The sequence below is a fragment of the Lissotriton helveticus genome, chromosome 8 (genome assembly GCF_964261635.1).
Source record: "Lissotriton helveticus chromosome 8, aLisHel1.1, whole genome shotgun sequence".
Lineage (NCBI taxonomy): Eukaryota > Metazoa > Chordata > Amphibia > Caudata > Salamandridae > Lissotriton > Lissotriton helveticus.
The window spans coordinates 732,675,508-732,687,772 of NC_136069.1; the positions used below are offsets into that span (position 1 = coordinate 732,675,508).

Here is a 12,265-nt window from a genome sequence, read left to right on the forward strand (position 1 = left end):
TAAATTTTCTGGACATGCTTTCGTAAGTAACAAATCAGTAGTTCGGGACAATGGACCTACTTCTAGAGTAACTGGTTTCGAAATTTCATTAACTATTGGCTTTCCTGAAAATCCAAGGGAAACATTTCTTGAGCCTGAGAGCGGAGCCCCTGGAACCTCGTCATGACTGATGGTAGTCCTACTTGCCCCTGTATCAATCAGAAACTTTCTGTCTTTCCCTAATACTTGACTGTGTACATAGGGACCCTCTTGATCTACAGGTATCTCGATGAGAGGCAAGCCAACCTCCCTCTCTAGGCTGTTTCATGAATACTGCTGGTACTCTGGATACTCGGACTGTGCATACTGGTACATCTGCTGTGTAACATGCTGTGTTGCAGCTATAGGCTGCGGTACTGTAACTGTCTGTGGTGCATTCTGTGGTGACTGGGAAGTCTGTAAAACTTGTTCTTGTCTCGGCGGACGTGGTCTCTCTTTAGTTTTACCAGTAGCTATGTTGTGTTTCAGAACTGCACACTCGTTTATAAAATGACCTGGCTGTTTACAGTAATTGCAGGTCCCTTTAACAGGAACTGCAGGATGACTGGCTTGATTCGGACCCCTCTTCTGACTGTCTTGCGGAACAGATTGTGCAACTAATACTTTCATTTTCGTGTCTTTCATACGTCTCCTTTCATGATCTTGCTCTTCCCTGATTCTATTCTGGTGGTACTGGAGCATCTGAAGCATTTGCGACGGAGTATTAGCTTGCCAGGTACTTTCGACTTTCAATACTCGGTTTTTAACTTGTGGACTTGAATTCTCGACTAGTTTAGTAACAAAAAGATGAGGGTATGACTCGCTACTCGTCTTCAGACCACTGTTAATAATAAAACATTTCTCGAATCTGGAATAAAAATCACTAGTATCTTCATCTTGTTTCTGTTTACAGGCTGAGATTGCATCCCAATCTTCCTTTTTCGTGGCTAGTAACCTTGGCAAAACTTGTATCAATAACTCAGGTAATTCTTTACATTTATCTCCTAGACCGGTACCTGGTACACGTGTTTTGTCTTCAGCTTCTAAAGCCGTCCAATCTATCTTTTTCTCTCCCACCTCCCATTCTTTTTCCTTGAGTTTTTCATATATGCCCGCAGGCAACAGGACCTTTAACATTTTAACGATATCAGGATACGTGTATTCTCCCATACGGAGCATGTCCTTTAATTCACGGTGGAACCCTGCTGGATCTTTGTCGTGACAGGGAATTAACTTTTTCATCTCTAAGAGTTCCATCTTGGTAATCGGGGTGTAAACAAATACTCGTTCTAGATCACCACCCGCTGTCCTAACTGGGTGCACTTCTCGTAACGGATGCTGTCTGTCTATGTAGAATGGTTTACTTTCGGGGGGTGAGACATGAACAAAATGCGGATTCAGGAACGTTCGGTATTTGTGGCGCTGTTCTAGAATGGTACTAATTAAATCGGTACCTAGACCTTTCCATCTATACTGTAGTAACTCGTTCAGAACATCATGTAATGGACCTGGATCAGAATGCTGACCCTCATACAGTGTAATGAGGTGCTGGATCATATACATACCCACCAGTCGCTGCTCGGCTGGGGGCAGTTTCAGAAACATTTGTGCCACTATTTCGTCTGGAAAAGTGGTAGAATCAGTAGCCCATCGGACTGCTGATCGGGCTAGTTCTTGTTCATGCATAGTACTAAGTTCACTATAACCTATTCGTGATTTCAGGATTTTATCTGTAGCCTGGAATACTTGTTCTAGAGAACACTGTTCTGGTACTAGAGAAGGAACAGTTTTCTTGTAGTCTAGACGTGAATGTTGGTCGGAAAGTCTAGTTCTACCTACATACGCTATTCTGGTGGGATTCTCGTCGTCTACCTCTTCAGTAGAAGAGTCATTTTCTTTCTCGGTTGCTTGTGTTGCTTCTCGTTTCTCGTGTAACTTTATTATTTCTTTACGGATTTTCTTGTACATACTCTCTATACTGTTCTGTGTCTTGTGTCTTCCCTCGGCTATATGGTCACTCCACCTGGTCAGAACTTTCATTTCTTCTGAATCTTTTCCTGGATAATCTTGTTCTCTTATTAAACAATTAATTAAAACTTTAAAATCATGAGCTGAATCTCGACTTTTCTTTGGACCATGGTGTCGCCAATACTTTCTGGATCTCTTCCTGTACGGATGAAATGATATATTCTGTCTAGATAACTTTTCATATTCGGCAGGGTGTCCAAATACTCGGTCACCCGTCTTACACGCAATGAATACAAGACCATGTCATCATCGCCTGGGACTGGATCATAACGGCATTCGGTAAGAGCTCGCTTGATATCTGCAACTGACTGAAATTTGGGTGTACGCTGTAACGCTAGCTCATGTAGCGTCATACGTCTGTGTTGAGGCGGGGTACGAGGAGAACCTCCCCCCGCGGCTCCTAAACTGGAATCGTCGGTGGGTACTGTACGGGCTGGGAGAGTGACTGATGTAGCGGGTACTTGTACTGTAGGCTGGACCGGGGGTACCGTAACAGGTGCTGCAACGGGTGCCCCGGTGGCTGGAGGAACCGGAATTACATTATTTACGGGAGCTGGCGGAACAGGATTAGCATATTCGGGGACTGTGTCGTCCAAATAGGACGAGAGAAAAATATCAGCTGCGGTCGGTTTATGACGTAGCTTAGTCGGAACTAATGATGGCGGGAAATTACTGGATGCCTCCGGGGTTGCTTTTGGCAAGCCCTCGGCAAGAAGAGGATACATACCCTTAATAAGGGCAGTTCTCTGTCTGTCTGACTGTTCGGCTTTAACTCGTACACCTATTTCGATTAATTCCCTTTCTTGGGCTCTTTCTGAGGATTCTCGACTTAATTCTGCTTTTCTGATTTCTTTTTCGGTTCTTTTATGAGATTCTTTGCGCCATAACTCGATGGCATCTTTCTGTGACTGTCTGGCTTTCTTTTTCCATAATGCTTCTTCTACTCGCATGGTGCACTCGGCATCCCATGTGCCTGATACAGGCCATCTATATTTCTCTTCGAGATGTCTGGTATAATCAGACCATAAATCTAGATATATTATGGCACTTAAGCCATGCTTATGATACATAAAATGACCTGGACTGTCCCTAGGCGGGACAGGGACTGCTTCCTCGAGCAGACCTTTTCTAGTTTTTAACTGACGTAACTTAGAGAACAGAGGCATGATTTAGACTGGAATCTAGACACAATACAATACACGATAAACACAATAATGACTGAAAAAACAAATCATTCATACCACGACATTGAAAATACATGAATGACATTAAAATAACAGTTCGGACAGAATATTAAGAACAGAAACACATGAATTTCTCGAGAACAGAACTTACTAGAATTACTAGATGCACTGCTGAAACAGTACGAAACTTACCGGTCTCATAAAGAGACACGTCAGGACCCGCATCCACCTAGGTGGACACTTCGTGTTGGATTTGCGTACCCAAACCCACGGACCAGAGACAAATTAATTGACCCTGTCTAGATACTACCCCAGCAACGGTACTCACCGGGCAGCAAGAACGGAAGGCCTCGGACTGGACTGGACTGCTACGACGACGGACGGACGAACTTCGGACTTCAGTTACAGGTGGGCCTCCGGATACCTCGGACCTTGGACTCTCGGCTTGGGATCTGGTCGGGACTCGCCGCGTTCCTCCACCGCCTCGTCTGGATGCTGCACCGCAACCTCCGTCTCCTCCGTGGGCCTGAGGGATACTTGAAGCAGAAATATCTGCACGTGCACGGTATGGTTCCGTCACGGCTGCAGAGGATCAGGGGGCCTGCGTGGCTTCTCCGGCGCGTGGGGAAAGGGCAAGTCCCTATTCGGGCGCCATTATGTGGTAAATAAATAATTAAATACCGGTTCTATTTTTCAGAATAATCAATAAACGGGTAGCTCAATAAATAAGAGTCAAGATTCGAGGTAGCTGGAGTTTGCAGGTTTTAATAAAGCATAAAGGACAGGAACAGGACAACCTGCACGGGAATAGGATGGCAGCTGCCGGGGGCAGGAATGGGAATAATGGACAACTTTTTAATAACAGTGCACAGTATATATAGTTAAACAAAATACATTACATTCAATACAGTAGGCATAGCAGTAGGTGTTGTTTGTAACAGTCGCGAAAGATAAGGCAGTAAGTGGGTGTAACAAGAGGCGTGTACAGGGCGTATACATAGACATGTGATGTAAACGTAACAGAATATGTCATGAACGGGGCGGAAACATGGAGGGGGCTATCTGAGGAGCTGGGACCTCTAACCTAGTGGTGCGCGCAAACGGGCAATGACGTGTTACCAGGGAGAACTGGGGGCTATGACTTCTGCACTAGAAAAGGAGACTAAAGTCTGCGGAGTCAGAGCGACATGTACCTAAAACCTATCTGGTATCTGGTGTTTAGAGAACATGTTGATAGAATCCAAAAGTTATCAGGGTAAAGGCTACTTGACTCTAAGACTGGTGCATGCATTATTCTACATGTATTGCGGGGCGAGGAATATTCTATGAATATTAATACAGTATTTCTCTTACATGGAGACATAAAGGCTAGACTATGACTGAAACTATTGATGCGATTCAGTAACTTAGGAATGCAGAGAAGGAGGGCTGGACTGATAACTAGAAGCATAACATTCTCTTGGCAGACTGGGAGGCAGAGCCAGGCCGAGCCGGGCACTGTGAGGCAGGAAGTAAGTGAAGGGTCAGGGATACAGGTGGGGGCTGTATCGCTCCTCGGAGAGGGTTTCAGGAGACAGGAGCTGAATCTGGTGTCCGGGCCCTTTTGAGGCCTAGAAACGGGGACTTTTACTGAATTAACGTGCACACTGTGAAATGTGGCAACATTGGTTTACATAGGCCTAATACTCGTAGCTTTCACGAGAACTGGAAACTGGCATACTAAAGTTGGGCACAACTGTAATTGCGTCTTTAATCGATCATAGGGGATACATATGCATATCGATCATGCACATATAACATAGGATGGGGAACACGTAGGCACATATAACATGGCAAAATTTACTTTTCCACACACGCACAAAGTCGCTATGACACCCCCCCCCCCCCCCCGGGAAGAAACCGCCGTGCGTTAAACCAGCGCGATATTAAGCGCTTCAGCATATAAATCAGCAAACAGTAAAACAGTTAGTCAGAAAAGGAAAAACACTCATCTGTATGCTGCTGGAGTAGCGAAGAAAGAGGAGGATAGAGTGCCAGCAGGGAAGGATATTGGGAAGCCCTGGACTGGGATTGGACAGTTGCAGAGACATTTTCTATTTCCATTTTCCCTGATGCTCATGGGAAATGTAGTTTTGTTGAGTTTTGTTGATACCTTTTAATGGCTGCTGGAGAAAATAAAGGAGAAAGTGACAGCCTAATCAGAAGCCTCCGCTCCTGACATAGAATCATGAGCAAACTCATAATCCATTTGCTTACCTGCTCTCTGTTCCACTTCTACATTAGTGAGACATGCTGCTAAAATTATTTTTCCATATTCCATTGCTATGCGTTTTCCAAAGGATCTTGGAGTAATAAACGGCAGTGCATCTAATGTCTGACCTCTAATGGAGTATAAAATAAAGACGCTTTGGACAAGGATCATGTCCCCTCTTACCTGTAGTCCAAATATTTTAACGATACCTCAACTGAGCGTTGCTTTGGTCCCTTAGAGACACATCTCTCAATAAGCAGCCCCAAGAAGAGAAATGACTTGTCAAACCCTGTGTGCCTGGAATGAAACAGAAACACCAGCTTATTCCAAATACCTAAAAGTTGAGCATTACTTGGGGGTGCACAAACACCTCCACATGATATAAATTAACATTTAATTTATAATATATAATTAATATAAATATAACAGCGATTACCAAGCATTTCACAGAATATGTCCCCACCCCAGGAGTGTACTCTGTTCAAATGGCCTGCCTTATTGGCGATCACCTAGGCTGGGAACCCTGTAGAAATGCTGTGTTCCTGGTTTAGATAAATAGTGACCAAAAGCAATGTTGAAACTGTAGGAACAACCCTTATACCAGGGTTAACACTTTGACTACTGGGGTGATTGCACTCACTTTTGAACACTCTCCAGTGTACTTTCCAGTAAATGCACCTATCTTGTGCAAACATTGTTGGGGCATCTCCCTTCACATTTGTGTCGGATGCCCATGATACATATTTACAGCCAGTAAAATTGTCCTGGAAACATGTTTTTACACCATACATGCATCAGCAAGGCAGGCAAGTACATAAAGGTCTCAGTCATTGCGGAACAAAGCAATAAATTGAAAATCTGTTTGGACCAATCACCAGGTCCGTAATGATGCCCAGAAACCAACATAGTACTCCAGTCTCGTCAGTTTTATATTCATTAATGGGTGAGCACCAAGACTTTGCATTGCATATTCTGGACATGCTAGGGTGCTTTCGCTGGGCGGGCTTATGGAGATAACTGGACTATCTGGCTTGTCAGGACTGGGGCACATCTCATGTGATGCAGTAATTTTCAAATTTTTGGCCGCCATGGTTGAAGTACCACGCGCTCGCTATTCCAAGTCTCGACATTATTTAGTATGTTCAAGTTTTAAATTGATGCACGATTCCCATATTGGAGACTCAGCCGCCATATGATATTTTTGTGTGGGGCAGAGCTTTCGTATGATAATAATGCATGTTACATCCAAGATAGGCCTGACTGTGTGTAAACATGACTGCATTTAATATTAGAACCTGTGTGTGATAGGCTGCTTTCTAGACTCTAAGCCTAATGTGTTGAATGGTAATGCTAGCAAATGTGTGCTCGATCACCATGTTTTCCATTTATAAACTCCATGTTTTTTGTCATAGCTGAAAGTAACAAGACAGGGAAAGGAAACTTTTCACTTCTCTGGTGCACATGTTGCAACTGTGGCTGCTGGGGAAGATACTTTTGTAGAGATGTTTGAAAGGTAGGGGTGAAAGTAGCATTCCCTTCCATACGCTTCTTCAAAGCTGGGTATATGCCCATTTTGGTTGCTAAACAGGAAGTGATCACTAGTAACTCGTCATCACTCCATTAGACATCACTTAAGGTGAATATACTTTGCTAGTGGAGGGATAGAAATAGGAAAATGGACCTGTTGTTGAGAAGAGATGCTGAATGACTGAGTTTCGACTGCTGACCTGACGATTCCTGAAACTAAAAGTATGGGGGAGTAGTATCTTAAATATATGTTCGCTAACGCTTTTCTCTGAGGAGAATAAGTACCTCCAGCCTCATCACTGTGCAATCTGTGGAAGGTGAGTTATTGTTTCTGTTTGACTCTTCTGTCACTGCAAGGGAATTAGCAAGCATTACCATTCTGCATTTCGTATCTTAGCAACTCTTAGAAACATTAGTAGAACTCCAGTACTTTACACTTAGACATATATACATAAAATGAGTAGCACTGTCGTAACGTAAAATCCCTCCAGTTCCGTCACAGGACAAATCTCAAGTTTAACGCAACATTCCTACAATCTTTGGTATAGTAGGTAGGTTGAATGTAGATCCTCCAATGCTCACCTTCCAGCTGTGCTTTTTGCAACTTAAGTTTGGAGGGGTGGAATACATATTAGCTCTGTAAACATGGATCTGTTCTGCTGACTGAAATTTCACCTTTAGTAGGACTTAGTTTGGAAGAGGTTAGGTGGAGTTTGAAGCCAGGTTAGGTTCATGATGGCCACTGGTGTTACATCTCCAGGAAGCATGTGTAGCTTACCTCTTTATTTATTCAAGCGTGGTTATTAGGCATTCCAGGTGCAACTTTAAGAGTGGTGAACTGAAGGTGTGCTGGCAGCACCCAGTGATAGATGCATACGTCGCCAAGGATTGACAACGAGTGACTGCCACTTTCCCGCAGTTAGAATGAGGCGCAGCATTTTGCAGGTACCATGTTCTGTTCCTGAGGTAGTGTGGGATTGAATGCTCTGAAGCCAGAGAGGGTGAAGTCAGAACCAATTGCGGCAGCACTCTGTCAACTCTACTCAGGTTGGGAGGCAGAGAACAGGCGTATTCAGAGGGCCTAAAGATACCTTACATCTGAGGAGCAGTGGTTCGCTGATCAGCCGGTAGATGTTTTTAACCTAACCGAGAGCTCAAATCTGGAAAGAGTCGCCCTGCTGCCACATGAGTGACCGACCAATATTTAATTTGTAAAAAGTAAAAAAAAAAATCTAAAAAAAATCAAGAGACCTGAAGTTTTTGTTAGAAGCCAGCACTCTTAGATGTTGGATATGCTGAATGCTAGTATTATCGAATACCAAGGCTGTCTAGTCTTGAGTCCACCTCATGCAACTTTTCTCCACCACGGTACACTGTCTCGCTATCTCACTCCGGCAAGGTTCTTTTTCTTCCATGCTTTCTCCCTTTGTAACTGTTTCCCTTTCTTCTGCTCCTTTTTTAGGTCTCAAAATACACAAATTCCCTCACGACCTCTTGAAGTATTCACAAAAACACTTTTATATCTACTTATTTCATATACACAAGGTGACTCCAAAAGTGACTATTTTTGAACTTTTTTTTATTTATTCATTTTTTATCATTTCTTTAAATTCTTTGTTCATTTCATAGAAAAACAGTTCTAACAATACAACATTTAAAATTTATAAAGCAATTCATCACTAGACATCGTACAAGCAAAAGAAACCTAGATATTCATTTCTAATACATTCATGCACTCATTGTCATACACACTACATTCATACTACAATCTGTGTTGGAGGGATCACGTGTGGTTATGTGATCTAATACGCAAGGTCGACGCGTTTCGGTGGGTTTGTGACCACCTTCCTCAGGACCTTTTGACAGAACAAACGTTCACTCCACAAGACATAAAGCTTTCTGTATCGACATCTATGGGGATACAACAAGGTAATCCCACTGTGCTGTTCTGGTTGGGTTTAGAGACGAATTGTATGCCATCCACTATAGAGAAACGGCTCTGTAAGTAACGTCTAGCTGTTCCTATTGCCAGATCACCATGGATATAAGGGGCGTCTAGAAGTAGGTAGAATCACTGAGAACGATAAAAATGTATCTCTTGTTGTATACAATCTTTTTTTACAAGTGTTCTGAATATCAACTTGGTATGTCTATGTCTTCTTGTCGTAGTTACCGATGTGTCTTTTTATCTTCGTTAAAATATCGTGCCGCCTTGAAACGCCTCCTCGTGTATGGGTCCGACAGACCTTTTTTAGGTCTCGCCTACGACGAACGCGCTGAAAGCGCGTTCTCGTAAGCGAGAACTATAGTCATCGTCTCAGCAGTTTGAGACCGACGAAGTGAGACAAGACCTGGCCGCGCGCAGCGTTTCTCCATAGGATAACGTTGTGCGCGCGGCCAGGTCTTGTCTCCACGGCATGCAAATGCAGACCGGATCGCGTCGCACGCCTCTCTGGAATGCAGGGGGAGTCTGCAGAGAGGCGCGCAGCACTGATAAACAGGCAAGAGGCGCGTGTGGAATCCGAGAGGCGCGTGTGGTTGGGGGGCACTGGTAAGTTAAGTTGGCTTTATAAATGCATTTGCCCTCCCACCTCGAGTCTCTTTGGACATGGATAATCCCAGTGTCTTGTAGTAAATAAAGTACATACAGTTCGAAGTAATCAACGTATAAAAATAGTTTCTGTGACGTCAGAGCTATCTTCCTCTCTCCACGCCCTTTGTTCTAAAGCAGGTCAGCGGCTGCTCTAGAATCCGTTCTCGTCATGTGTGACGGTGAAAGGTTTGTAGAAAGCACGAAACTAGTTCCTAAGTGGCGAGTTACAGGCATACTTGAAATGACTTTAAGTTAATGAGAGCATTTATTTGCATGTTTACAGATGCTAACGTGCGCAAAGGAGTTTTCAGGCTTGGTTTTGATGCTGACTAGCCCTTTTCACCTTTGCAGATGCAAATGAGACCTGATCTGTTTATGTGAGGGACTTTTACCTTGAAAGCTTCCCACTTTTTTGTGGGTTTTGTTCTCCTGCCACTCCCGCCTAAACGGCCCTTTGTTCCTGTCCCCGCATATCTCTCAACAGAACAATACGTGAACTGTTTCCATCCATCTGTATTGACAAACTGTTTCTGCAACTGCCAATTCGCTGTGTGTCCCTGCGGGAGCAGCCTTTTCGTATTCCGTGTTTATGATGCTTAATCGGGCCGATCTATCAGTGTTGGGTCTTGCAGCGTAATAAAATAAGCGCAGAAGTAGAAAGGTTTGAAGGTCAGTGATAGCGCTGCCTGACTCACGTCGCCAGTAACGTCTTTAAATATATGCGCCCACGGGCTGAACGGTTAGCCAACAATCCTATGCAATTCGCACACTTAAGCTTGTGCACTGCTTCTGTTGCTGTTTGCGCATGCATCCAGATGTGCTCATGCGCGGAAGAGCTTTCACGGGAAGTTTTTGCTCTCTTTGTTAACTAACTTAGCAAGCGTGACACGGTTCGACGTTAATAACATCCTGAGGCCTGGCTCCACAGCGCAGTTCTCTGCTGGACGTATCTTTAAAAATTCTTTCAAAATCAACTTAAAGGAGGCGTACCAGTCTTTCACCTCATGCTGTTGGCTCTGTGGGGTATTCTTCCGCCTCCCTCCGTGGTACTTACTGCTTGCATGACAGTGCTGTGTTGGGTAAATTACAGCTTGTGATGCTAGGCAATTCTTGATCGCGCTCATGCCAGGAGTCTTCCACAACACTCTTGCACATGACTTTGAGCCGAGGCTGCGGCATAGATTTACCAACGGAATACTTTAAATTGACTAACAGGCCCAAAGTATTTTCACCACGCAGAAGTCAGCAACTGATATGCAAATTACCTTGTAACATGAGGCACGTAGGTTGTAGACGATGTATATGACCATTTGTCATGTACCAAGTGCTCTATGAAAGTGCTATAAGACTTGCCATTTAATAATAATATTGCCATTTATTTATCAGTTTTCAAAACCAACACATAAATAAAAGAATTGTCATTTACAATGCCAATAGCTCTAACTTTTGCTAAGGCGAGACCGTTGCATTGTAAATGCTTGTTCGACTTCTAGTTGTGTCTCTTGTTTGGGGTCAAAGTCTGATAGTGAAAAATAAGTCCCAGTCTAAAAAAAAAAAGAGTGCCAGTCCCTATCTCCTGCAAATACCGGCACAAATTAAGCACTGTGAAAAATAACAATCCAACATGTATGTTTCCGATAAGGCATTTACATGCCTAAACATCAGATTAATTCGGAAACAACAGCATGCAGTTCCATGAAACTTCTGATAGTGACCTTTTCGACAAGACATGGAAGACAATTTGAGACCTGTTCCCTAGGACCAAGAAAGCGGAGGACAAGTGCCATAGATGACACTTTTTTTGCAATGCGTGGTTCCCCCTTTGCCGTCTGTACTAATTAAAACACTACATCTGGGTTTTTGGAGGTCTAATATTGTTACTCATAAATGTTGGTTTGAGCCTTTTCTCAAACCTTCATTGAACGGTCTGTGAACGTGAAGGGGGTAGTTCAGGCTCTCTTAGCTCTGTGTTATGAGCCATCTGTGGAATTACTATTTTGTTTTGCACAACTAGCCCTTTTCAGTATTTGACTTTTTGATTTGTACTTACAAATCAATAGCTTGACAATGTAAATATGCCCTCAGGACAACTCACTATAGAGAGGTTGTTTTCAGTTCCACTTGTAGCACCGAGAGAAAGTTCACAAGGGGATTCACATAGTTATGCTCATTTCTATTGAACAAATAAAGAAAAAAAGGCCAAAATCAGTCCAGGGAAAACTTTAGATGTTTGGTCAAGTTACATCTAGTAGTCTTCCATTGAGCAGAATACGCCACCACCTAGCGTGCCCAGCTGCAGCTGTTCAGATTTCAAAATGTTTGCCATAAAGCGCACTCTTAACATGCTGTTGTTTTCAGGTACCAAAGAGTATATTTCGAACAAATAGATTATAGCAATTTATGTTCGATGTACTGAAATTGACGAATAATTGACTTTTTTAAATGTTACTTTAATCGGGTATGGGCAGAATAATAGGAGACCGATAGAAATGTGTTTGTCATGACTTGTTTCGCTCCGGTTTATTTTCATTTTGATCTTCGTGTAAAATGTGCTTTTTCAAGTTTTCTTCTCCATTTTTAGCCTTTCGGTGTCTGCTGTGGGGGTGTATCTGTTGTTGCTGATGATGACATTAACTACACGCGTGTGTCCCCTTTGTTGATCCG

At 43.3% G+C, this 12,265-nt stretch overlaps 1 protein-coding gene across 3 annotated transcripts in view; it reads left to right on the forward strand.

Annotated features, from left to right (window-relative positions):
• Window positions 1–12,265, forward strand: part of CARS2 (cysteinyl-tRNA synthetase 2, mitochondrial) — a 742,767-nt gene that overhangs the window by 372,404 nt on the left and 358,098 nt on the right. The gene's annotated exons all lie outside the window — the stretch shown is intronic.